Source organism: Sorex fumeus, unplaced genomic scaffold, assembly GCF_029834395.1.
Source record: "Sorex fumeus unplaced genomic scaffold, SorFum_2.1 ptg000002l, whole genome shotgun sequence".
In the NCBI taxonomy this organism is placed as follows: domain Eukaryota; kingdom Metazoa; phylum Chordata; class Mammalia; order Eulipotyphla; family Soricidae; genus Sorex; species Sorex fumeus.
The window spans coordinates 37,594,248-37,620,970 of record NW_026606059.1 but is presented as its reverse complement, the minus strand read 5'-3'; positions in this window follow the sequence as shown (position 1 = coordinate 37,620,970).

Genomic DNA, 26,723 nt, shown 5'->3' with positions numbered 1-26,723 from the left:
AACTTAGCTAAGTGGCAACCAACTAATTTTTCTTAAGCAAATTTCCTAGTCCTTTATCATTTCGAACCAACTTAACAGTTTCTCTTCCATCTGAGAGCATTTGGTTTCAGTCTAGTAAAACTGTAGAAGAGGTATATACTAATATAGCAGATTCATTTTGGTCAAATCAGAGGACAAGGAGAAGAAATTTGGGAGTAGTTTATGGATGTGGCTTTGAAAAACTCTTTCAGCTATGTTTATCTGGTCTGTTCTGCATGTCCTATTGCTCTAGGGATTGAGGTTAATTGTCAGAAAAGACAGGAAAATATCTTTCCCCCTTGGAAACTGGCACTTTCGAAGGTATATGTGTTTGGTGGAGAGGTCTTCGTGCCACTCCTGTTGGTGTTCAGGGATATTCATGACTCTGTTCATGAATGACCCCTGGCAGTGGTGGACTGATCAACTGTGATGTCAGGCATCACAAAACAGCTTTACAAAATTCGGAATTCGGGTTGACTGCATGCAAGCTCCTTATCTCTTGTACTCTCTCTCTGACCTCATCTAGGTGACATTTTAATGGGGTAAAACCAGGAAATAAATAAGTGGATAATTAAATAAGGAAAATCAAGTGCTAATGCAAAGAAAGAAAGAAGGATAAATAAAATTTTATTTTATTTTATTTTATATTTTAATTTTAAATAAAATAATAAATAAATAAATAATTTACTAGAGAATGAGCAGGGAGATGTTTATGTTTGCAGTTCTTAGTGGGATGATAGGAGAAAGGGCAACATTTCAACTTAATTTGAATGAGATAAGGGAACAAATACTTAAGAGGTCTAAAGCAAGAGAGGAAGGCTAGTTTCTTATTAATTATTATCATTATTATTTTGGTTATTCTGGCTGTCCTCACCGGGGCCCCTTGGAGCGGGGAGGGTTGAGTTTCTCTCTCCTCCCTCCTCGAGCAGCGCCCCAGCAGCTGAGGACCTCTGGAGCCAGCCACGGTCATGCTGGAACCACTCTCCACACGTCCGGATGGGCCTCATGCACGAAAGAACTGGCAGAGGAACCCAGGCATGATGGTCCCGGGGCTGAGGTCTCCAAGTTTACTCAGATTGGGACAGGGCCTTCTCCACCCAGACCCCCTCCCCCCCATCTTCCAGTAGGTAGGCATCACACTCACCAGCTGCTGCCAGCGCCAGTTTGGTCCCATCAATGGCCAAGATGCAGAGACTATAAAACCCAGCTCCCGGAAGCACGCGGCCACATTTGCAGCTGCGCGGCATCTTATCTTATTTTTCCTTTGGAGAACCTGGCAGGCTACCAAAAGTATCCTGCCCGCATGGGTCTGGCAAACTTCCCGTGTCGTACTCAATATGCCAAATACCAGTAACAATGATGGGTCTCATTCTCCTAATCCTGAAAGAGCATTGAAATGGCTCTTTTAAAATTTCAGGGACAGGAAGAAGGAGATGTTACTGGTGCCTGCTCGAGGAAATCAGCGAACAACAGGATGATTGTGATCGTGATTATTTTGGTTTGGGGCCTACAGAAAGGGTTTTCTCCTGGCTCTGAGCTCAGAGATCACTGTTGGCAGGGCTTGGGTACAGGGGATTGAACCTGGGTGGGCTGCATGCAAGTCAAGTGTCTATAAAAGGAGCTTAAACCAAGACTGAGAGCTGGTTCAGATGCTATACAATTAGGGGTAATTTTGCTATTTCCTGGGGCCAGAAAGAATGATATGTGGCTGAGATAGAGTGATGACAAAACTGACACCTGAAAATATGTAGAAAAGAAAGAAAAACAGGAATACGAGAAACAGTGGAGTGTAGTATAAAGGAAGGTAGAATGACAGCAGTGTCTTAGGAAACAATTGGCCCAAATGAGTGTCTAGTGGATACAAAAGGTGGAAATATATGTGAAATGTATACTTTAGATATGAAGAAAGCTGAAAGCTGGTATGATTTAGAGCAGTCAAAGTCAATTAAGAAAAGAGAATGCATTTGATGTGTGAAATAATTCTATATAGTTTCCCTAAAAGTTCTTTACAGAAAGCATTTTCACTACATGACTAATTACCCAGAAGGGAATTTTGCCAAAAAGAAAATAAAGTAATTGGTTGACTGTTTGATTTGACATTTATTTCTTCCATTCATCAAACCCAAAAGTTTACCAATCTCTAGCAATTCACAGTAGTCTTGAGAGCATTAATTATTAACTATTTTAAAAAATCATCAATTCTTTAAAGAATTTAGATATAACTGTTCTCTATTACTATCTTTGCCAAATTTATCATAAGCTATTAGAAGCTGGAGGCAAAAGAAGGATCATGCTTCTTTTATTCACTCACTGTGCTTCCTGATGAGGATGTTTCTAGAATATCCAGAACTGGAAAGATAGTATAGGGGTTAAGGCTATTGCCTTGAATGTGGTTGGCCCAGGTTTAAGCCCCAGCACCTCAGGAGTAATCCCTGATTGCAGAGGCAGGAGCAAATCTTGAGCACTACCTACTGTACCTCAACCTCCCTCCCCTCTATCAGCACCCCCACCCAGAAAAAAGGGCAAATCTTCACTTAATGTCATCGTAAGTTCTTGGCAACTATGAGACACAATGGAATATTACTTGGCACTTAAAAAGATGAACCTCTGTTATCGGCTGCAACATGGGTGATCTTGAGTATATTATTTTCAGTGAAAGAAGTCAAAGAAAGACAAATATTTTATTACTTCACTCATTTGTGACACATAAAGAAAAAAATGAGTGAACTAAATAAAATAAAACAAATATTTAGACTACAGGACTTTTAAAAAGTGTGGGGAAAAATGTAATATTCTTTAAAATTAGAGACCAACTTGGGCAAATCATCATGATGTTAACTTGATAGAGCCACCAAGAATGTCACGAATTAGATGAAACCTGTAATCAGATTGCCAAGCCAGACTGTCAACCAGATCATCATCTCTCTCTTTTTTCAGTGATGGGGATTAAATCAAGCCTCTCTCAGACACCTCTAGCATATATCTTTTGCATCAAAATTGCCTTATGAGCAATCCATTATTTTGGTGTACATGCTTGTGTTGAAATGCTTATGACAAAGGTATACCTTAAATCTTCTGTGGACAATGGGAAGTCTCTACTTAGAGCAAAAGAGTTGTGACATAAAGTCCCATAACTATTCTAGCTTTTCTGTGAGAATAATCATATTATGGACAGTGCTACAGTGAACAATCTCTATGCAATAACAGTAGTAATATTATAGATGTTTGGTATGTTTTAACATTTTTATTCATTTTGGGAATCAAGGGGTGTTAGGCCAAACACAAAGGGTACTTAGGGTGTACTCCTGGCTTTGTGCTCAGGGATCACTCCTGATGGTGTTCAGGGGACTTTATGCAGTGCTGGGGTTTGAACTAAAATGGACTGTGTGCAAAGTTAGTGTCTTAACTCCTGCACTATCTCGCTGGCCACAAATGTCTCCATTCTTGATGCTGCAGAAGTATGCACACCTGCTGATTAAATCCTGGAGACGATGATATACTGACATCCTCCCTTTACCTAGTACATTTGAGGAATGAGACTTTGAGGGACAGTTTAAATTTAAATTCATTTGGGTTGAAGCAATAATAATAGCAGATAGGGTGCAACCAACCCAAATTTGATTCCTGGCACCACATATGGTCCCACAAACCTTGCCATCAGTGATTTCTGAGCACAGAACTGGGAGCCCTGAACCTCCCTGGGTGTGGTCCAAAAATGAAAAAAAAAATCCTTAGCTTGCTTTAGGACTTAAAAAACACCCTTGCCTTGTTTGTTCATTGCAGCACTGTTTACAATAGCCAGAATCTGGAAAAAACCTGAGTGCCCGAGAACAGATGACTGGTTAAAGAAACTTTGGTACATTTACACAGTGGAGTACTATGTAGCTGTTAGAAAAGATGAAGTTATGAAATTTACATACAAGTGGTACTACATGGAAAGTATCATGTTAAGCGAAATGAGTCAGAAAGAGCGGGACAGACACAGAAAGATTGCATTCATCTGGGGAACATAAAGCAACAAAAAGGGAGACTAACACCCAGGAGTGGCTGAGATTAGTACCAGGAATTTTGCTCCATGACTTGGAGGCCAGCCACACGTGCTAGGGGAAAAGGAAGCTCAGATAGAGAAGGGAGCACCAAATAAAGGGTGTTGTGACTAATAAAAATAAAACAAACAAACAAACAAACAAACGAAACACTCTTGCCTGCATACTTTTTACTATCCTATTTATCCTGAGTTCTGTAAGCCATGTGCCAATATTCTGGGGATCAATGGAGAACAAGAGAAAAGATGACTTTCTCCTTAAGCTACTTATATAAACATTGTGTGTGTGTGAGTGTGTGTGTGTGTGCATGTATGAGTGTGTGCAGTTCATGTGTGTGTGTGTGTGTGTGTGTGTGGTGTCTGAGGGGGAGTGAATAGATGGCAAGTAGATTCCAAAGACCCAAGTTTAAAGAACAACATAGTCACGCTTGGCAGCTCCCAAGGTTCGATCCCCCGTGTACATAAATCTTCTAACCTCTATCGTTATTCCAGGTCCTGTCCTTGAGCTGGAGATGTGCATATGTACCTGCACCTCAGGTATGTCGCCAAGCTTGATCTTCTACCTCCTGCCACTCTGTTGAAAGATTCTTCCTCCCTCTTCCCTCACCCGTCTCTTCCACATCACCCCCAGCCCGTATCCATCCCATGGCCCAGGCCTGCTAAGTCAGGACCTCAGCTCTTGCTCTGTCACACTCTCACTGCTCCTTCTCAAGTGGGTCATCTCTCACTTGGGTAATTGTCAACATGTACCAATCGCCGAGTCCCCAATCTGTTTTCCACACGGCGGCCAGAGCAATATTTCAAACAAACCAACCCAACAAATTTATTAAACCACAGTTTGCAGATGACTTTGCATGGTGCTGAGGAGCAAGTTAGAATTCTTGAGGATGGCCCCTCCAATCCATCTCTGTCCCTTCTGTATGCACATACGCACATACATTAGGGTTTCTGTAGATGCTGTGCTTTCTCTCTCCCATGGGCCCTCCCTACTCTTCAGCCCTTTGCCTCCAGGACCGTTTGTTTTTCTTGCCTGGTCAGCTGCTTGCTCTGCTGGAAGACCTCAGAGGGTCCGTGGCAATGAAGCTCTTTTCTGTTTGGTGGTTATTTATTTATTTATTTAACAAAATAAAACACGATTTTATTCTTTAAAGCACCATGAATTGCAAAGTTATTCATAGTCATTTTTTTGTGGGGGTTACACCTGACAATGCACAGGGGTTACTCCTGGCTCTGCACTCAAGAATTACTCCTGGCAGTGCTCGGGGGACCATATGGGATGCTGGGAATCGAACCTGGGTTGGCCCAAGTGTAAGGCAAACATCCTACTCACTGTGCTATCACTCCAGCCCCACAGTTGGGTTTTTGACATTCAATGATCCATTACCAATCCTACTACCAGTGTCAACTTTCTTTTCCAGTGTTTACAGATTCCCTCTCCTGGCCCCAGCCTGCCATCTTGACAGGCACCTTTTAAGTCTGGGTCTTGCGATTTCAGTGTTGTTACTCCATGGTTTGGATATTTAGCTCAATCGTTCCTTAGCACCACCCTTGTATCTGAGTTTGGTGTTCTGTTTTGTCTGGTGTGGAGTGACTATAGAAGGCAATCTCTATGGTCTCACCCCTCAGTGGCTGATTCTGTCACTCCAGTGGATGTGAGCACCTGTAAAATGGGGCTCACAGGGAACCTACCTCACAGGTCACCCTAAGTCATGCGATGAGGCCCTCAGGGCTGATGCATGGCAAGTCCCCAGGGGCTTTAGCTGGCATCTGTTGCTACTTTTGGCCCAACTTCTGTTCTGTCCTCAGCTTAATGAGGCTCTCCGGGAAGACTTTCCTGAGATGCCTTCTGCTTCTGTGGCTCCCACTTGGCCCCCCAACCCCATACATGCATATTTTCCTTTTTGCATTTGTTTTGGTGATCAGGGGCCACAGTGCCCCTCGACCCAGGGGCCACATGCAGTGCCAAGATGTGAACCATTGTCCCAGCTGCAGCCACGTGCTGGCAAGTACTTCCACCTCTGCTCTGTCTCTCTGCGATCCCATGTATTCCCCTTTCATCAGCAGCTTATCTTCCAGTTTATGAAGACGATGAGCAGCAAGATTACTCTCCTGTGTCTTAGAATACTCCCAGTGCTCAGCACAAAGGGAACAGTGAGGAAAGACTCCTTGGGATATTGCAGAATGCAGTGAGTCTGCCTTGACCTCCTTGGGAATCATGTGCCTCTGACCCCTCCACCCTGACCCCGGCCTCTGAGCAGAACAGTCCCACAGTTGGAAAGCATCCAACTAAAAATCATTCTGTGATTTATAAGGGGGTTTCAGATATAGTTCTTGGGGCTTGAGAGACAGTACAGGCACTTGCCTAGGATGCAGAACCACTGTCTGTGGCTCACTCACTCACTCTATCTATCTATCTATCTATCTATCTATCTATCTTCTATCTATCTATGCTTGTTTCACAGATATGTGTTTAACTCAGAGAATGTTAGATGAGTTTAAACACCCACTGCCTTTTTCATTTATCTTGGGACGAGCTCTCAGATCATGCTCAGGGGCCCTGCCATGGAGGGTGGGTGGGTCAGCTCAGCATGAAGGGTGCTTGGGAGACACTAGGGCCACATCTGGGTGCTGTAAGGAGAAGGTGGCTCCTGGAATCAAAACTGAGCCATAGTGGGTGCATCTAATGAGAGCACCTAGTCCCTTGAGCTATCTCCCCAGCCCTGGGTGGGGGTGTTTTCTTTTATTTTTATTTATTAACTTAAAAAAATGTTTTGTAGTTGGGGCTGGAGTGGTAGCACAGTGGGTAGGGCATTTGCCTTGCACACGGCCGACCGGGGTTTGATTCCCAGCATCCCATATGGTCCCCCGGGCACCGACAGGGGTAACTCCTGAGTGCATGAGCCAGGAGTAACCCCTGTGCATCGCCAGGTATGACCCAAAAAGTAAAAAAAAATGTTTTGTAGCTATGGTGGTAATAAGGTTCCAATAGTGTACTTGTTAAGACTCTGGTGTACAAATTTACAGCACCTCTTGTACCACCACCAGAATCTCTCTCTCTCTCTCTCTCTCTCTCTCTCTCTCTCTCTCTCTCTCTCTCTCTTTCACACACACACACACACACAAACACACACATACAAACACACAGAGGCATGTACGCACATGCACGCACGCACGTATACAACTGCCTTTATGTGACTTCTAGCGCACCTCTTGCCCCTCCCCCAGGCACTTGGTCACTTCGGCTCTGTCATCAGTGTGCAAGGGTTTGTTTTCATTGGCCTCGGCTCCTCCCCTGCTTTGTTTCTATATATTCCACACACAAATGAGATCATTCAGCATGTGTTCTCCTCCTGCTGACTTGTTTGGCTGAACCTGACACCCTCTGGTTGCATCCGAGTCGAAGCCAGAGGCATGTTCTCTTGGTTCCTGGTAGCCTGGTAGCAGGGAAGCCTCTTGTAAGAGGCTGGACTTGCCTGTGGCCCTCTGCGCAGTCTCCATAGCACCAACCAGCACTCCTGGATTGTGGGTATTGCTCAGAGCTCAGGTTAGAGTATTCTGGTGCCCCAGGTGGGGATGCCAGGAGCCCAGAGAGTGACTTGGCTCCTTTAAGAGTCAGGCCAAGTTCCAGGAGTCCCCTGGCTCCCAGTTTCAGCCACAGCAGGCAGCAGAGCCCAGCTGTCAATAGGCTCCACCCGGCCTGCCTGTGTTTCCACAGCCGGTCAGATGGTAACCTCACCCAGCTCCCCCGACAGGATGCAGCTACGCAGCTGCAGTCCAGATGACCTCATCCACGTCCAATGAGGCAAGAGCCAGGCAGGGGCAGAGTGGGCCCAGCCTCTCATGCGGAGCCAAGGAGAAGCTGTTCTCCAGCCCGGCTCAGGCATCGGCCAAAGGGCTCAGAGAATGGAATCTCTGCCAGGGGCTGAATCCTAAGCCCGGTGGACTGTCTTCCAGGGCGTGGGGTGGAGAGGAGCCTGTGCAGAAACCTAGCAAGTCACAGCTGGGAGCAGCATACCTCAGGACATTTGCACCTCTTAAGAGAGTGGCCCCTGACCGGGAAGAGGCAGAGGCATGGCCCTTTCTCCCCAAGCACTCAGGAGGGCACTTGGCAGGTGTGGACACCCAACAGGATGAGAAAAGCAGAGAGGCACGTTTGCTTGGAGCCTGGGGTGGGGATGGCATTAGATGTTGTTTTCTTTAAATATTGTTGAGGGCTCCTGGAATTATATTTGCTTGCCCCTCCCACCCCAAAATATTATGTGAGATGACTAGGGACAGAAAATGAATTACCTTTGCCATAGGCTGCTGGGTTTATTAGCCACTCTCAGGCTCGTCACCATGTAAAGGACGGCGTGACCTACAGTGATCTCCTCCTTCCAACCGGCTCTTTTTCCTAGGTAACAAGAGCTCCACTATTTGCTATTTGTGCATTTAACAGCTTAACCCTTTGAGGTACTCCAGAACTCTGCTTCTTCTTTTCTGGAATTTCTTTTGGGGAGAGTGTCCTGTTGGGGAGGGCATTTAGTCTTTGAAGATGGCTCATTTTATGTTATACATATCCTGGCAAGTATTTAAAAAAAATAAAACTGACTAAAGAAATGATCTAGAGATAAAAGTGGAAGAAATAATACAAAAAAATTAAACAGCTGTTGAGGTGAAGAATTGATTTTCATAAAATGCATACAGTGAACAAATCTTTTGAGGAGTGGGGAGGAGGGATGGGGCAATGATTTTAGGGAGTCTGTGTTAGCAAACATGGTCTCCCCCTGACTACAAGGAGCTCTCGATTAGCAACACAGGACCCACTGCTCTCTTCCTTTAAATGCCTGACAAAACCAGTTATTAAAGGTGGGAGCTGAGTCTTCTAGGGAGGCAGGCAAACACTGGGCTATAATGAGCAAAGGAGCAGAGGTCATGGTTTCGATGGGGTGTTTGCTATTTCCTTCCAGTCATTCACTTGACATATTCTTTCTTATTAGCAAGCCTGGAGCAGAACTGGAGAGTATTCAAATAGATCCCCCCACCCCAAATCTGGACTTCAGGACACACCTTCCACACACACACACACAGACATACCCCCCCCCCCCCCCTTCCGCCCTAGATAAAATGGCCTCCCAGGCTTTCCAGTGTCACCTGGGCTGCTGGGCAAATGATTTTTCAGCGCAAAGCAAGCAAGCAAGCAAGTAAGCAAGCACGGTGGAGAACTGGAAGCTGTAGATTGAAACAATTATGGGCCTGTGTGCATCTCAGCCTCCTGCTGCACCGACCAAGCAAGATGGTGTAATATGTGCATTTTACATATCAATGGCAGAGGAGGCTGTTTCCAGATGGCTGTACCTATTTCAAAGCCACCTTTTTATGCAGAAGGAAGACTGTGTGACCTCCCTCCAAGTAAATGTGTTTTTGTAAAGCCCCGGGATTGAATGCGTAAAAAATGATCGCGGGCTATATTTCATGTCCAGTCCAACGTGTTGTGCGTGCACAGCTGTTCGGGGTTGGCATGTGGTAGCATATTAAAAGGAAGATTACCATTCCCCATTTTCTTCCTCCTTCTGAAGGCTTGATATGCATATACGAAACTTGTGAAAAAAAATTAGGCATAATGAGACAAGGAAGCCCATCTCAAGGCACTAGCCGGTGCACATCTGGAGTTTGTAGCATTCTAGAGATAGTTACTTATTCCCAGGAGCCCGTGCCGGAAAGGGAATGGTCGCCCGGTATCCATGGTGAGCTTCCCTATCGCACCGTGCCAGGTGTGCCTCTGTGTTATTTCTTGGAAAGGCTGTCCTCTGAGGGGGTGGGGAGGGGAGAACAGGAGAGAGGAGACAAGGGGAAAAACAGAAGGGAGGTAATTAGGCGCCACCTTGCCCAGTGGAGCCAGCTCGGGCGTCTGCAATCAGGAACGCGATTGGAAGGACGCCGGTGGGGTCAGATGGTGCCTGTAGAGCCTTCGCAGAGTCTGCCAGCTCGGTGCTCATTTCTAGGGGAACACGATCAGGACGGAGAAGCCCTGGGATCAGAAAAGAGTCAGAGATGACAATATGCCAAGGCTTGTGCCTTGCCTCCTGTGTATGGAGTGTAATATTGGTCTTTTCTCAGTAACTGAAATTTTTGCCGTTTTTTTTTTTTTTCACTTTGTGAAGGAATGGGTTTGACTGTTTTGTTTCACTGTTGTTTGGGGGCCACACTTAGCCATGCTCAACACTTATTATTCCTGGCTCTGAGCTCAGAGATCTCTTCTGGTGAGGTTCGGGGGACTGTTTGGGATGCCAGGGATCCAATTCGTGCCAGGCAAGTGCAAGACATGGGGAAATGCCTACTCACTTTAGTATCTCTCCAGCCCCTTAAATTGGAAATATTGAGGGGGGGAATGAGAGAGCTGGTAATGGGCAGAGGGGAGGGGGTGTGGTTGCAGTGCTTGCCTTGCAGACAGCTGACCCTAGTTCAATGCTCGGTACCACAGACAGTCTCCTGAGCACTGTCAGGAGTGATACCTGAGTGCAGAGCCAGGAGTGAGCCCTGTGTAATGCTCCTCAAACCCCCTACCACCAAATTACTCCCCCTCACTTCGCCCTAAATGGAGATGGAAAATGTTTCAAGCCTCACAGGCAGTTATTTAGAAACTGGCTGCAAGGACTTGCCATTTGACTGGATAGCAGACTGGCTGACTTCATAGTCCCATTGAATATGAAAGTGAGCTGTTAGACGCTGGTCCTGTCTTAGGGGATGAGGTAAGTAAGTGGCTCTGAGGGCCAGGAGGTAGTATGTGGTGAGGGTCCATGCTAGGTATGCTCTAACCTGGGTCTGATTCTTGGCATCATATGGCATCCTGAGCATTGCTGGATGCAGCCTGAGAGGCCCCTGAGCACTGTCAGTTGTGGCCCTGGGGGCCCCCAGTGCTGGGGTGCCTGGGCATCTGCAGGACAGCAGTGTCTAAACAGCATTTGCTTCCTCTGACCCTTGGACTGAACCTCCAGCCTGTGTGGACAAGAGAATCACCAGTGGGGCCCTGGGACCCTGGGAACACCACTTGGGAGGTCCACAAAAGAAAGAAAAAGAAAAAAAAGTGGGTCTGAGAAGTTTCCCAGAGAGAAATTTTATTCTAGTTTCATAGATTCATGATTTTTTTCTCCCCTTTCTCTTTTCCTTTCTTCCTTTCTCTTTTGTGAGCTGCAAGATGGTGAAGTTCCAGATGCTCTGTGTAAAGCAATGCCCCACAGGGGAAAGTCAGGGAGGGGAAGTGTGAGGTCCAGCTTGCGGCCACCCTAAAAAAGGGTTATAAACAGCAGCTGTTTCTATTGTGCGTGCCAAGTGCTGCCTATTAGTTTAGGTCTCCCAACTCCTTGTTTCTTTCTCTTAAACCAGATGTGACCGAGCCAGAGCCTGTCAGAGCAGAGGTGGACAGCAGATGGCGGGAATCGTGGAAAGGAAACGGAGGGGCTGATGTGGGGGTGGGTGGGTGGGTGGGGGAAGCTGTGGGGTTCAGCTGGAGAAGGCGCTCTGCTCTTTCTCAGGTGCTCCTTCTTCCCGTCGTCTCCGTGACGGAGCCGTTGTTTCCCACCCCCAAGCCCTCATTCTCCAGATTTGGCAGCTCAGGCAAAGCGTGGGGAGGGCAAGTCTGACTTCCTGATTTTCAAGCTCAGATGTGGGCAGGTGCAGGCAAGGGCGCCGGAGGAGAACAGAGGCCGCCACGAGGGGGGTAGGGGGGGACTCAGAGCACAGGGCTGGGTGGCAGCCCCGCCTGGAGCACAGGCTGAGAGTAAACAGAAGCAGCCCAGGCCGCTGGGACAAGGCAGACGTGGGGTGATGAAACACGAAGACGCGGGCAGGAAAAGACGAGGATGTTTCTCTCAGCCGCACCTGGCAAGGGTTGGCCAATTCCCTGGTGGCCAGGAGCGAGAGTCAACCTCCGAGCATTTAGTGCCAGTTAATTGTGTGTTCACTGTTTAAGGAACTGTGGCTCAGAGATTCTGAGGGCCATCTTAGTTCTCCTTCTCCTTTCTTTTTCGTGAGGCAGAGGAAGAAGCCTCCTACATGGTGCTCAGGGGACAGGGGAGCCACTCTCAGCCAGATTTGATCAACTGTGCCAGCAGTTCAGTTCTTGTGCCTGGCGATGCGGCGCTGCTCAGGCCTGGGAACCACCAGGGAGACCCTAACTGTGCTCAGAGATCATGTGGCATCAGGCTTGAACTTGAATCAAAAGCACAAGCGCCCTAACCTCCCTACTACCCCCATTCTCCTCCTTTCTTTAATCTCCCAAGTTAGAGAACATTTTGAGATATGAATCCAAATAGCTGTGGGAATAACTTGTTCGCTAATTAGCAGAGCTACGAGTTGAAAGCAGGGGATGGGAAATTGGCTGTGCTCTCCTTCTTACCAAGCTTATTCCTATCCCTCCTTGAGGGATGTAGGCCAGACGAATGGACCCATAGGCCTTAGTGTCTGTCTTTGGTCTTCTACTTGGGGAGGCTGTTCTTCTGTCCTCTGCGAGATGGTGACAAGAATCCTTGCAAGATCTATTTTCTGAGGTGCTCATTTGTTGTTCCCAACACTATTTCTGTTACACTTCATTTGATGACTTTTTCAGAATGACACAGTGGTGAATTGTCATCTGCAGCTATTAAAAGTGAGATGAGTTTAGCTGTTCTGTAAGCCCCAAGTATGTAACCAACATGTTTTTATATGGTGTGGCATAGTCATTCCATAATCTTCCAGAGAAAGTCTTGCATACATCATTTGGGAACAAATGCATGTAAAAATGTTCCCCATGTCACTGTGTGTGTGTGTGTGTGTGTGTGTGTGTGTGTGTGCCCATCTGTTTGTAATCCAGGAGTTTAGGTAACACTAGATACCCATCTCTGGGGAAAAAAACAGATCAAATGCAATAGAAATTCATGGTATAATATCATGTAGCAGTTGAAGCAGTGGATGAATATAATAGTTTTTTTTTTTAAGTATGAAGGGCTGGGGAAATAGTATAGGGATAAAGGTGCTTGCCTTGCACATAGCTAACCCTAGATCAGTTTTTGGCACTGCATCTGGTCCACTGAGTAACAGCAGGAGTGATTCCTGAGCACAGAACCACGGGTCAGCTCTGAGCACTGTTGAGTATCCCCACTCAAAAGAGGAAAAGAAATATAACAAGATCTGTAGCATGGTACCATTTTAAAACAGTTAAAGGAAAGCAGATACCCATTAGTACTCTATTATTGAGACCCTTAGTTTTCCAAGGGCAAATTTTGAATATATTAGACTAGATGTCTATTGGGTGAGGAGAGAGAAAGGAGACAGGTCATGGGAATCAGGATAAGGGAGATAATTTAAATAAGATGAAATAAGGCCAAAACTTTGTTCAACTAAGTGTAATAATGTGCCACCAATTGAAGAAATAATTAACTCAACTCTTGATTTAAATTTCTAGTAAAAAATCTCTCTCATGGCCGGAGAGACTGTACAGGGGTTAGCATTGCTGGGACTGACCCTGAGCACAGAGCAGGAGTAAACCCCACATACCACTAGGTAGGCCTCAATGCCTCCACAAAAATTCCCTCTCTCTTATTGATTTATCTATCTCTAAAATACCCAGTTGCTATGGTAAGAGGTACAATATAAATGCATAAATGCATATATAATGCTACCATCAACAATCAATCAAGTCCTGTGCTTGGTATGGCAGGGCATGCAGAAACAAATTGCATTGTCCTTGTTGTTATGCAGCCAGAAAATTATTTGAGAAAAATGGTGCGCAATTCAAAACAGTTTATAACATAGGCCCCAACTAGGTGACACATCACTGTATAAGTAGCATGAGATTAAAAAGAGAATGCAATTTGTGAGGACTGGTGTAAATTTTCAATCAGGGAACATTTAATGGAGAAAGAAACTCTGTACCAGGCACTGAAGGATGGCAGGACTACGCTGAGGGAGAGGAGGCCTGGTGCTACCAGTGGGATCACAAGTGGAGCAATCAAGAATATCACAACAGCTATGCCGAATAAAAAAAATCTACACTGCAAATGGTACTATGGTTAAAACAAAGACACCTTCCTGATGGAAGTAAAATAAAATACACCATGCACTTGACAAATGACTAATATCCGTGTTATATAAAGTACTAAAAGAAAGCAAACCAAAACCTGAAGAAAAAAAAAAAAGAAAAACCCAAAAAGCAAAAAAGCAAAAAGCCACAAAACCCAATAACAAAAAATTCAAATTGTCATCAAAAATTGCAAAGAGAATCTAAACAGATACATTAGCAAAGAAATGGTCAACTGGCAGATGAAAACATGTTCATCATCATCATCATTTATTATCAGAAAAATGCAATTCAAGATGACAATGAGATATCACAATGGTAAAAATGACCTATACCAAAACTTTCAGAAAAATCCATTGCTCATGGGGTACAGTGAAGAAGGACCCCCCAGCTTTTACTGTTGCTTGGACAGTCATCTGGTTCAGTCTATATAGAAAATAGCATGGAGACTTCAAAAAAAATTAAGGTGAGAATTCTTATATGACCTAGCAATTCTACTCTTTGGCATCTTTTCCAACTTCAAAAACGGTAATTTAAAAGGACATATGCACACCTACATTCACCATAACACTATTTCCAATAGCTAAGATCTAGAAACAACCCAAATGTACAAATACATATGAGTGAATAAAGAAATCATAATATATATTTACAGAGGAATACTACTCACCTATAAGAAAGGATGATTTTCCCCACCTTTTGCTAGATGTAGAATACAGGGAGATGTGAGTCTGTCAAGCAAATAAGTCAGGGGGAGAGTACATTGATGGATGATCTTACTTGTAGGTATATAAAGAAATAAGAAGAGGGAACAGACAATGAAAGCAAACCTTGGACATGACAACAGAACTGAGGTTACCAAGGTGGGAATATTTATTTTAAAAAAAGAATGCTGTGTCAGGTTTGGACTCCAGGTGCTAATTTTCATGTTAAGTGGAAAGTTTCACTTTGCAACTCAAGGCAATTGTAACATAACTATAAATATGGTTTTATTGGGGAACTCCATATTGCAATTCACATGCCTACAATTCAATAAGCAGTTAGGCTGGAGGGAGACACAGGGACCAGTAAGAAGAACTGATGTGTATCTTCCTTCCTGATATAATGAACATTTCCTGTTGTTACCTTCCTACTGTTGTTTGTATTATAATTGCAATAAAAAGAATATTCAGAATGTGTTATTCAAAGCAGACTCATGTAGTAACTATGCTTATTTTCTCTTTCCAAGTAATGCTTTCAACTCCACCTCTCTAACATTTTTCCCCCTTTGATGGAATGAGTAGGGTGATGGGGGAGGGTGACACAACCAGGTGCTTTATATGACACATTTTGCTCACGTCTTATTCCTGGTGGTCTCTTGAGGTTTTTTTGGGACTCACATATGAGTATTACAGCGATAAAGTTTGTAGCATATAGAGAGCAGGAAGAATGAAAATCTTGACCTCATGGCAGCTGCTCAGTGAAGTCACTAAAATATTCGTCACATCTCCAAATAACTTTGATCTGTCTGGATCTTGGCTATTCACTACAATAGCCAATAGTCACACAATACTATTTGGTTCTTATTTCAAGCAGCAGATAAACTAAGGGACTACTTTTGAACATTATTTAATTTTCACTTCTGCATCTACCTGTAATAGTTGATAGCCTTGGGAAAAAAGTTAAGTGTGCTTGGAAGAGCTGTGGTATGTGGAAAACTTTTCAACCACAAATTAAAATTTTTAAAAAGATAGCTTTAATCAGGTATTTGTGGAAAAAAATAGTAATCAAAATGAGATGGGTTCTAAGTAAAAAATGTCACAGTGAATCTCAAAGATATAGTTGGAAAAATCTTAAAAAATATCACGACTGATTCTATGCTGATTTTATGTTGAAATAGTATTTTTGGTTAAATAAGGTATATTGATAAAGTGAACTAATTTAGGTTTTCATTTTTTACTTTTTTTTTAAATTCAAACACAAATTTTCTTCCCCCTTTTTACCTTGCTGCTGCTTCTTGTAATGCAGGGGTGATGTGCTGAAAATCATACACTTTTAAGGTTGCAGTCATGAAGTTAGGTTTTGTTTTAATTTTTTTAAATTAGGTACTTTGACTTATAATGCTGTTAATAGTAATGTTTCAGGCATATCATATTGCTATACTATATCTGCTGCAAGGCACTACTCTGGATTACAATTATGGTGTTTATTTATTTGATTTCCTATGCATCTAGCACCCCTTGACTCTAAGTCAGTGCTCCGGATCTTTTTGTAGATGATCTGGATCTTGAGATGTACCTTTGCACCAGACATTCTGGGTAACTCTTTCCTGGAGCCTTGATGAGCCCTTGTCTGGACTGACTGCTACCTTTCTGAGATCTTCATTCACTAAGAATCTGAGAATTCCCTTTATTGTTCCCTGAGTTGAAGCTGATCTTATGGATCTCATTTTCTTTCTTTTTGGTTTGGCCCTTTTGTAGATTCCTAAAAAAGCAAACTGTATTGAAGGGTCAGGTATTCCTGTGTTTGAAATTTTCTTCATTCTGAGCATGTCCTTGACTGATTATTTAATTGGAGAGATAAGTTCAGGAGAGAGACAATTTTTCATAATTTGAAAGGCATTGTACTATTGTTTTGAGTCTCTGTGTCAATGTTGAAAAATTCTATGACAGTTGATTTCTTGCTCAGGACTTTCTTCTGGTTCTATCCTCAATGATCACTCCTGATGGGTTCTGGAGGACCATTATGTATGTGTAAGACAAAGTGAACATTCACCAAAATCACCTGTTTCTTAAAGCAACTGTTTGTTGCTGCTGCCAGAGATCTATTCCTGTTATGCAAATTGCCTCAAGCTTTGTGGCATTTTGCTCATGGAATCAGGGTCAGGGATTTGGAAGGTAGCTTGGCTGAGTGGACATCTTTAATCAAATGACTCCAGCTGGTACCACTGAGGTGGAGGGTGACTTCTATGCTGGATTCTCACTCCCATAACCATCCCTGCTCTGCCACACACACACACACACACACACACACACACACACACACAATACATACATACATACACAGACACCATGTCTCATTCTTCAAGACTCATAAAACGTTGATTGATGTTTACTTATTCAAAATGAAGGATAAAGACTTAAACCTGAAAGCTTAGTGACTTTTCCCACAGTGATTCAATAAATAAATATAAAAATGAAAAAAAAAAACCAAAATGAAGGATAAAACTAAAGAACAGATTGCTGGGAAGCTCCATAGGGTAAGCAATGGGAAAGGGATGTCTTCCCTCTGTTTCCATGTTCTTCTTGGATAGTATTTCACCTGTTCTCCTACCAACCCATGACAAATTCACTAACCTGGAAGCACTCTAAATCTCATTTTTTACTTATTTTTGGTGAGTGGTTGTGTTCAGAGCTTACTCCTGGCTCTGTGCTTACTCCTCGCAGTACTCATGGGACCGTATGCAGTACCAGAGATCAAACCTGGTATGGCCACACACAAAGGCCTTAGTCCCATATTACTGTTTCTCTGGCCCAGAATTCCACTGATTAAAACATGTTTCTAGAGGTCAGGGAGAGTTCTATGGGAGAGTACCTGCTTTGTGAGCATGATCCCTATACTACTCACATGCCCAAGCATGATTCCTGAGGAGAGGCACTGAACAGCTGAGATCACTGGCATCAGAATACAGTGTGCAACGTATGAGCACTGCAATCAAGTGTGCGCACTCTCCAGTCATTGTAATACAACAGCAGCAGCAGCAGCAAAAATGAAAAAGAAGGAAAGAGAAATAAAAGATAGCTTTTCCTAGAACCCAGTCTTTTTTTTCCTTTTTGGGTCACACCCAGTGTTGCACAAGAGTTACTCCATGCACTTAGGAATTACTCCTGGAAGTGCTCAGGGGACCATATGGGATGTTGGGAATCAAACCCGGGTCAGCTGCGTGCAAGACAAATGCCCTACCCACTATGCTATCACTCCCGTCCCAGAACCCAGTCTTAACTATCCAGCCCTACTCACTTCTAAGAAGCATGTGAGTAGTGGGCATGCAGTAGAACCAGGATGTCAGGTACTTCTTCACACTCAGACTTATTTTTTTCTATATCAAACATTCCAACCAGTTTCTAAATATAGCAATTTTTTTTTATCTCAACCTTCCACTAGACTACCCCAGGTCTACGTCTTTTGCAGATCCTGTTGATCATGCCTCCTATGTATTTTTACATGTTGTCTCCCTGCTGTGTCTCCCCAATAGTTTTTAGTCTACAGATGACTTAAAGGTGGCAGACAAAGCCAGTGGGTATTTTAATCTCTCATGAGAGACGATGATGAAAAGTTTTAATGAAATATTTTCTTGTGTATGTGTGTGTAGGAAAAGTATATACTTTGAGAGCATCCCATAGGTTTAGAGCAGAACTTCCAGGCCAGAGGTCAATGGTGGAGTATAGTTAAAAAACCTAGCGAAATGAAGACCTCACCAAGAATACTTTACCTGGCTAGACTCTCATTCAGATTTGAAGAAATGATGCACAAATTTATGGGAAAATAACAGCTTGGGAATTTCATAGACTGAAAATCAACTTTATTTATTTATTTATTTATTTAAAATTTTTATTAGTGAAACACCATGAGGTACAGTTGTGGAAATTACAAGTTTTTGTGCTTGGGTTTCAGTTATACAATGATTGGATACCCATCCCTCCACCAGTGCCCCTTCTCCACTACGTATGATCCCAGTATCTTCTCCATCCCCCCAACCCCCCATCCCATCCCGCCTCTGTGGCAGGGCATTCCCTTTTGTTCTCCCTCTCCTTTTGGTTGCTGAGGTTTGCTAAAGAGGCATTGAGTGACAATCATGTTCGGTCTGTAGTCTACTTTCAGCATGCATCTCCCATCCTGGGAGAATCCTCCCAACACCCTTTACTTGGTGCTCCCTTCTCTATCTGAGCTGCCCTTTCCCCTAGCTTGTGTGGCTGGCCTCCAAGCCATGGATGAAACTCCTGGTACTTATCTTGACTATTCTTGGATGTTAGTTTCCTATTTTGTACTTTATATTCCTCAGATGAATGCAATTTTTCTATGTCTGACCCTCTCTTTCTGATTCATTTCACTTAGCATGATACTTTCCATGTAGTGCCACTTATATGTAAATTTCATGACTTCACCTTCAAAATCAGTTTTAAAAGAAGGACTGGAGGGGAACCTATAAGACAAGACAAGCCCCACAAACAAACTTCTACAGAAAGATGGCACAGAGCCCCATGGCAATAATATCTCTCAATGTTAATGTTCTAAATTAACAATTTAGAGACATCAAACGGCAAAATGGACCAAAATCTGAATCCAACAATCTGCTGCTTACAAGAAACACATTGGAATCATCAGAGAAAACACAGACACAAAGTCAAAGATTGGAAAACAATTCTTCAAGCCAACAGTTCTTTCAAAAAGGCTGGGGTGGCTATAGGAATATCTGACAACATAGATTTCAGGCTGGAAAAGAGTAGAAGGGACAGAGAAGGCCAGTTATTACTAATCAAGGGATATGTACATCAAGAAGAAATTACTGTTCTAAACAAATATGCACTCAATGAGGTATCAGCATAATATTTAAAGCAACTGCTAGGGGCTGGAATGATAATACAATAGGTAGAGTGTTTCCTTGCATGTGGCTAATCCGGGTTCAATCCTTGGCATCCCATTTGGTCCCCCAAGCACCACAATTTCTGAGTGTAGAGCCAGGAATAACTCCTGAGCTTTGCTGGGTGTGACCTAGTGAGCAAACAAAACAAAACAAAACAAAACAAAACAAAAAAAACCAACCAAAAACCCAAACAAACAAACACCAAAACACATAACTGCTACTAGGCTTCACAGAGGACATTGGTAGCAATGCAATAATATTTGGAGACTTCAACATAACCTCATAATCTCTTGATAGATTAATGAGACTAAAACTCAGCAAGGCAATAATGGCTTTGAAGGAAGATATGGGAGAGAAGGCTAGCAGATATATACAGTCATTTTATTTCCCATCCCTCTCCACCCACCCCACACCCAAGCTGAATACACATTCTTCTCCAGTGCACATGGGACATCCCAACATGCTGGGCTACAAAACATACCTTTATAAAATCAAGAAGATTGAAATTGTATCAACTATCTTTTCAGACCATGAGGCATTGAAAATAGAAATTAATCACACAAAGACACAGAGAATCAAATCAAACACCTAGAAATTAAATAGCTCACTACTGAATAACCAGTGGATTAAAGAGGAAATCAAAGAAGAAATAAAAAGAATTCTGGAAAAAAATGAGAATGAAGACATGTGCTAACTTGTAGGACACAGCAAAGGTAGTATTAAGAGGAAAGTTTATAACTCTTCAAGTGTTCATCAGAAAGGAAAAAAGGGTCCACATATATAACTTGACTTCACAGCTTAAGATTTTAGAAAATGACCAACAAAAGGAGCCCAAACTAGGCAGGAGGAAGGAAATAATAAAATGTAGAGCAGAGGGGGGTGGGGGGAAATGGGCACTGGTGGAGGGATGGGTATTTGATCATTGTATGACCGAAACTCAGGCACAAAGATTTGTAAATCTACACAACTGTACCTCATGGTGCTTCACTAATAAAAAAAAAAATAGAAAAAAAATGTAGAGCAGAAATTAATGAGCTAGAATCTCAAAAAAAGATCAATGAAACCAAGAGCTGGTTCTTTGAAAAAATTAACAAGATAAGGTAAAGGTAAGGTAAAGGCCCTCCCGTTGTTCCTCGATTTGCTCGAGTGGGCCCAGTAACGTCTCCATTGGAAACTTTGTTGTTACTGTGTTTGGCATATTGAATACCTCACGGGGAGCTTGCCAGGCTCTGCCGTGCGGGTGAGATACTCTCGGTAGCTTGCCGGGCTCTCCGTGAGGGGCGAAGGAATCGAACTCGGGTCGGCCATGTTGACTGCGTGCAAGGCAAACGCCCTACCACTGTGCTATTGCTCCAGCCCAAGATAAATAAATCATTAGCAAGACCCACATAGAGAGAGAACCCTGAATCAGAAATGAAAGGGGAGACATCACAACAGAAAGTACAGAAATCCATAGGATCATCATAGATTACTTTGAGAATCTATATGCCATGAAACAAGAGAATCTAGAAGAAATAGTTAAATTCCGGGATTCCAATAACTTCCCAAGGCTAAACTAAGAAGACCTGGAAAACCTGAACAGACCTATCACTGTAGAGAAAATTGAAATGGTAATCAAAATTCTCCTGCAAAACAAAAAGCCCAAAATCCTATATGGATTCACTAGTGAATTCTTCCAAACCTTTAAAGAGGAACTTCCCTCAATCTTTTTCAAACATTTTTAGGAAATAAAAGGAATAGAAACACTCCCAGTTTCTATGAGGCAAATATCACCCTGATACCAAAAACAGACAGAAACATCACACATACACACACACACACACACACACACACACACACACACACACACACATGTGCGCAAAAGAAAATTATAGACCATATCCCTAATGAACACAGATTCAAAGATCCTCAGCAATATACTACTCAATAAAACCCAATGGCTCATTAAAAAGATCATATACCATGACCAAGTAGGATTCATCCCAGAGATGTAAGAATGGTTTAATATTTGCAAGTCAGTCAACATAATACACCATATCACTTAATAACTTAATCACTTAATTTCCTGTTAGTCGTCGATTTGCTCGAGTGGGTGCCAGTAACGTATCCATTTGTCCCTGTCGCGTGCTAGTGTAGCCCAATGGCATCTGTTCGCTCTGGGAACATGAAGAGCCTCAAACCGATCGTTCATGATCTTGACGAAGAAGTCTGACCATTTGGTAGGTGGGCGGCCACGCGGTCTCTTGACATCCCGTGGAATCCAATCAGTAACAGCTCTAGTCCAGCGGTCGTCTTTAAATCTCATTACGTGACCAGCCCATCTGATTTTCGACACCTTGGCAAATGAGACAGTGTCCCTGATTCTTGATCGTCGACGGATGTCGGAACTCCGGATTCTTTCTCTCATTTGAGTGAAATGTGATATTCCAAGCATAGCTCTTTCTATTCTTCTTTGGGAGACCTGAATAGCGTTCTCATCCTGTTTGTGTAGGGCCCAGGTCTCTGAGGCATATGTTAATGCAGGAAAAACATTGGAATCAAAGAGATGTGCCCAGAGCCGGAGGTTCTTCGTCCTCTTAGCTGTTTCTTCGACGTTCTTGAAGGCGTTCCAAGCCGCTCTCTTCCTCCTGCGCAGCTTGGGTGCCAGGTCATTTGTCATGTTGACTTCTTGACCTAGATACACATAGCTGTTGCATTCAGAGATGGTCGTTCCATTGAGAGCGAATGGGGCATCAGGAACGAGGCTGTTTCTCATAAACATTGTCTTCATAAGATTCAGCTGTAGTCCGACCTTTCCACACTCACGGTCAAAGTCGGCCAGCATTTGTGCTGCTTGGCTAATGTTTGGTGTTATTAAAACAATGTCATCAGCAAAGCGGAGGTGGTGTAGTTGCTGACCATCTATCTTCACTCCCATTCCTTCCCATTCCAGTCGTCGCATGATGTTCTCGAGGGTGGCACTGAAGAGTTAGGTGAAATGGTATCACCCTGCCGAACCCCTCTCTTGACATCAACGATCACTTCTTTGTAGAATGGTGAGATCCTGGTAGTGAATCCACAATACAGCTCATGGAGGATCTTGATGTATTGGGCTTGAAAGCCCTGATTGGCTAGGGCTTCAATGACCGCTTTCGTCTCAACAGAATCAAAGGCCTTCTTTAAATCAATGAACGTTAAACAGAGCGGCATCTTGAACTCCTGGGAAACCTCAATGAGCTTGGTTATCGTGTGGATATGGTCGATGGTGCTGAATCCTTTGCGGAACCCGGCTTGCTCGCATGGTTGTCCTTCATCTAGTGTTCTGCCAATCCTATTTAGGATGACTCAAGTGAACAACTTGTAGATGACAGACAATAGGCAGATGGGGCAATAGTTGCCAATGTCATGGATGTCTCCCTTCTTGAACAGTAGTACGGTCCTGCTGGTTTTCCATTGGGACGGAACCTTGCATTCAGACAGGTATCGAGTGAAGAGCCGAGCCAGTGTATTGATGAGTACTGATGGCAGGTTCTTCAGGTGTTCAGGTCTGACCTTGTCTGGGCCGGGTGCTGTTTGCTTCTTTACCGACGAAATGGCGTGTCGGATTTCGGAAGGGAGAATGTTGGGAACAACATATCCATCCTCTGGAATTTGGTATGGCGGCAAGTGGACATGGCTATCAAAGAGATTTGAGTAGAAGTCATGGATAATCTTCTCCATTGCTGTTCTGGAGGATGTGATGGATCCATCAGGATGTCGGAGGGGAGTCATCTTGGTCTTGTAGTTGGCGAAGGACAGGCGGGCATTACGAATACTTTTCCCAGCTTCTGCCGCATCTACCAGTACTTCTGCTCTTCTCTCTTTGAGGTCTTCCTTGATCGCATCTCTGCACTGCTTTGCGAGCTCGGACATTAGCTTGCGGTTGCCTGAGGCATGTGCCAAACCATGCTGGTGAATTAGCTCAAGAGTTTTCGAAGACAGGCTTGTTTTGTGGCTATCTCTCTCTTGGCGTTCCTCGCACATTCATGGAGGTGCTGAACCAGTCGACCGTATTCCTCGTCAATGTTGTCAACAATGGCATCTTCCCATGTTGCCGCAATAGTGCCAAAGAGTTCCCAGTTGGTGGTCGTTCTGGGAGTTCTCTTTTTGAACTTTGCAGCCCTTTCTCCCCGCTCTGTGAAGTAGAATTTTGCACGAAGGAGACGGTGGTCCGATCCCGTTCGAAATTTTGGGACAACAGCGACATCAGTCAGGCAAAACCGTCGATTGAATATGATGTGGTCTATTTCGTTGTGGAATAGTCCACCAGGAGACTCCCATGTCCAATGTTTAGATTCTGCCTTCTGGAACTGTGAGTTACCATGGATGGTTTTGGTCGACATGATGAACTCAGACAGTCTCTCACCCTGTTCATTCCATTCTAGGCCATGGGTCCCGATTGAAGTTCTTCAGCTGATCTTCTCGGTCCTATCTTGGCATTAAAATCACCCACAATGATTTTGTAGAAGGTGTGGTCTTCTTTATAGAACTTCTCCAGCTCCATGTAGAACTTCTCGGTTTCTTTTTCATCATAATTAGTTGTTGGTGCATAGACAACGAAGATAGAAACTGCAGGCAGTGAGCCACATCTATTCAAATGTAAACGTCCGATTCGGGTTGTTAGGCATTCGAATGAATCAATGCTCATGGCCAAGTTTGTGTTGACAAGGACACTGACGCCTCCGACACCTCTTTTATCGCATGTTCTGAGGAACAATTCTTCTCCAGTGTCGAAAACGGCATAGTGAGATTTGTGCCTTCTTGTCTCGGTCAGATCAATGATGTCGTACTTGACCATTCGCGCTTGTACCATCAGGTCCTCGATGGATGCATCTGATGCTAGTGTACGTGCATTGAAAGTACAGACGATCATTTTTGTTTTCCTTTGTTGTGGCAGCCTAGTTCGGCCTTGAGATTTTATCGGCCTCTCCTTTCTCATCCTTCTCAGTGCTGCCATGTTGGTGAAGCCTTCAGGGTCAGGTGGATGAGACCAGTTGTAGTTACTGGTTTTGGCATATCGAATACACAACGGATAGCTCGCCAGGCTCTTCTGTGCAGGCAGAATACTCTCGGTAGCTTGCCAGTCTTTCCGAGAGGGATAGAGTCTTTTGGGGCAACCTCTAATCGCCCTTGTAGGTGTTACCATATTTGAACCCTATCAAATATGGTACGACAATTCCGGAAGATGGTTATTTAGTGTCTTATGATGGGTCCGGAAAGCGTCCTGGAGTGTGGCGGCGGCTGGGTAGTGGAGGTAGTGTCAATACACCATATCAATAAAAGAAAATGTAAAAGCTATATGATGATATCAATAGATGCAGAGAAAGCATTTGACAAGATCTAGCACCCATTCATGATACAAACTCTCAAGAAAATGGGAGTTGAAGGAACTTTCCTCAATGTAGTGAAAGCCATCTACCACAAGCCCAGAGCAAGTTCTGTGTTCAATGAGGAAAAATTAAAAGCCTTCCCTCTATGGTCAGACAGAAGAAAAGGTTGCCCACTCTCACCACTTCTATTCAAAATAGTACTGGAAGTAATTGCCATAGAAGTTAGGGTGAAAAAAGATATCAAGGGTATCCAGATAGGAAAGGAAGAAGTCAAGCTCTCACCATTTGCAGATGATATCATACTTAAACTTCGAAAATTCTAAAGACTCTACAAAAAATCTTCTAGAAACATTCTTCTATAGTAGAACGGCAGGTTACAAAATCAATAACCAAAAACCCATGGTTTTGTATAAACAAATAATGAAATAAAAGAGAGTGATACTTAAAAAAAATCACATTCACAGTTGTGCCTCAGAAAATCAAGTACCCCAGAATCAGCTTAACTAAAGAGGTAAAAGACCTGTATTAAAAAAACTACAAAATAGTACTCAATAAAAGAGGACATGAGGAAATGGTGACACATTTCCTCTTCATGGATTGGGAGAATTAACATTGTCAAGATGGCTGTTACTTCCCAAAGTATTATACATATTCAATGCAGTCCCTAAAGGATACCCATGATATATTTTTTTTTAAAAATAGATCAAACACTCCTGAAAGTAATATATAACAATAAACTACCAGGAATAGCTAAAGCAATCCTTGGGAAAAAGAAGATAGGAGGCATCACCTTCCCTAACTCCAAAATGTACTACAAAGTGGTAGTAATTAAAACAGCATGGTATTGGAAAAAGACAGACTTTCAGGCCAATGGAATAGAGTTGAATATCTTGACACAGACCCTAAAATACATGACTAATTAATTTTTGATAAAGGAGCAAGGAATATAAAGTGGAAAAAGGAAAGCCCCTTCAATAAGTGGGGCTGGGAAAACTGACAGCAATATGCAAAATAATGAACTCAGACTTCTTTCTAATGCCAGTCACAAAAGACAGTTCAAAATGGATTAAAAACCTCTGTATCATACTTATATCCATAAGACACATAGAGGAAAATGTAGGCAGCACCTTCCATGACATCAAAGCTTAAAAACATTTTCAAAGATGAAACACCACTGACCAAGCAAGCTGAAGCAAAGATAAACAAATGGGATTATATTAAACTAAAAAGCTTCTGCACCTCCAAGGAAATGGTGACTAAGTTACAAAGACAGCTTATGGAATGGAAATGGAAAAATTATTTATTTAATACCCATCTGGCTGGCAAGGGGTTAGTTTCTTTATATTTTTAAAAAATTAAAAAATTTTATTTTCATAAAGTTGTTCACAATAATTGATTATATTCAATATATCAGCACAAATCCCACCACCATTACACCTTACCATCATCATAATTATTTTGTATTGCTTGTTATGAATAGTATGAGATGTCTGTAAGGGTCTATCTCACAATCATTCAATAAAAATGTAAACCCCCCCCAAAAAAAAACCCCAAATAGTATGAGATGTAGTGGCCACAAAAGTGGTCGTGCACTCCTGGAATTGTAAAATTAATTAATTGGGATCTGCAGCTCTGAGATTCGTTTGTGAGTCT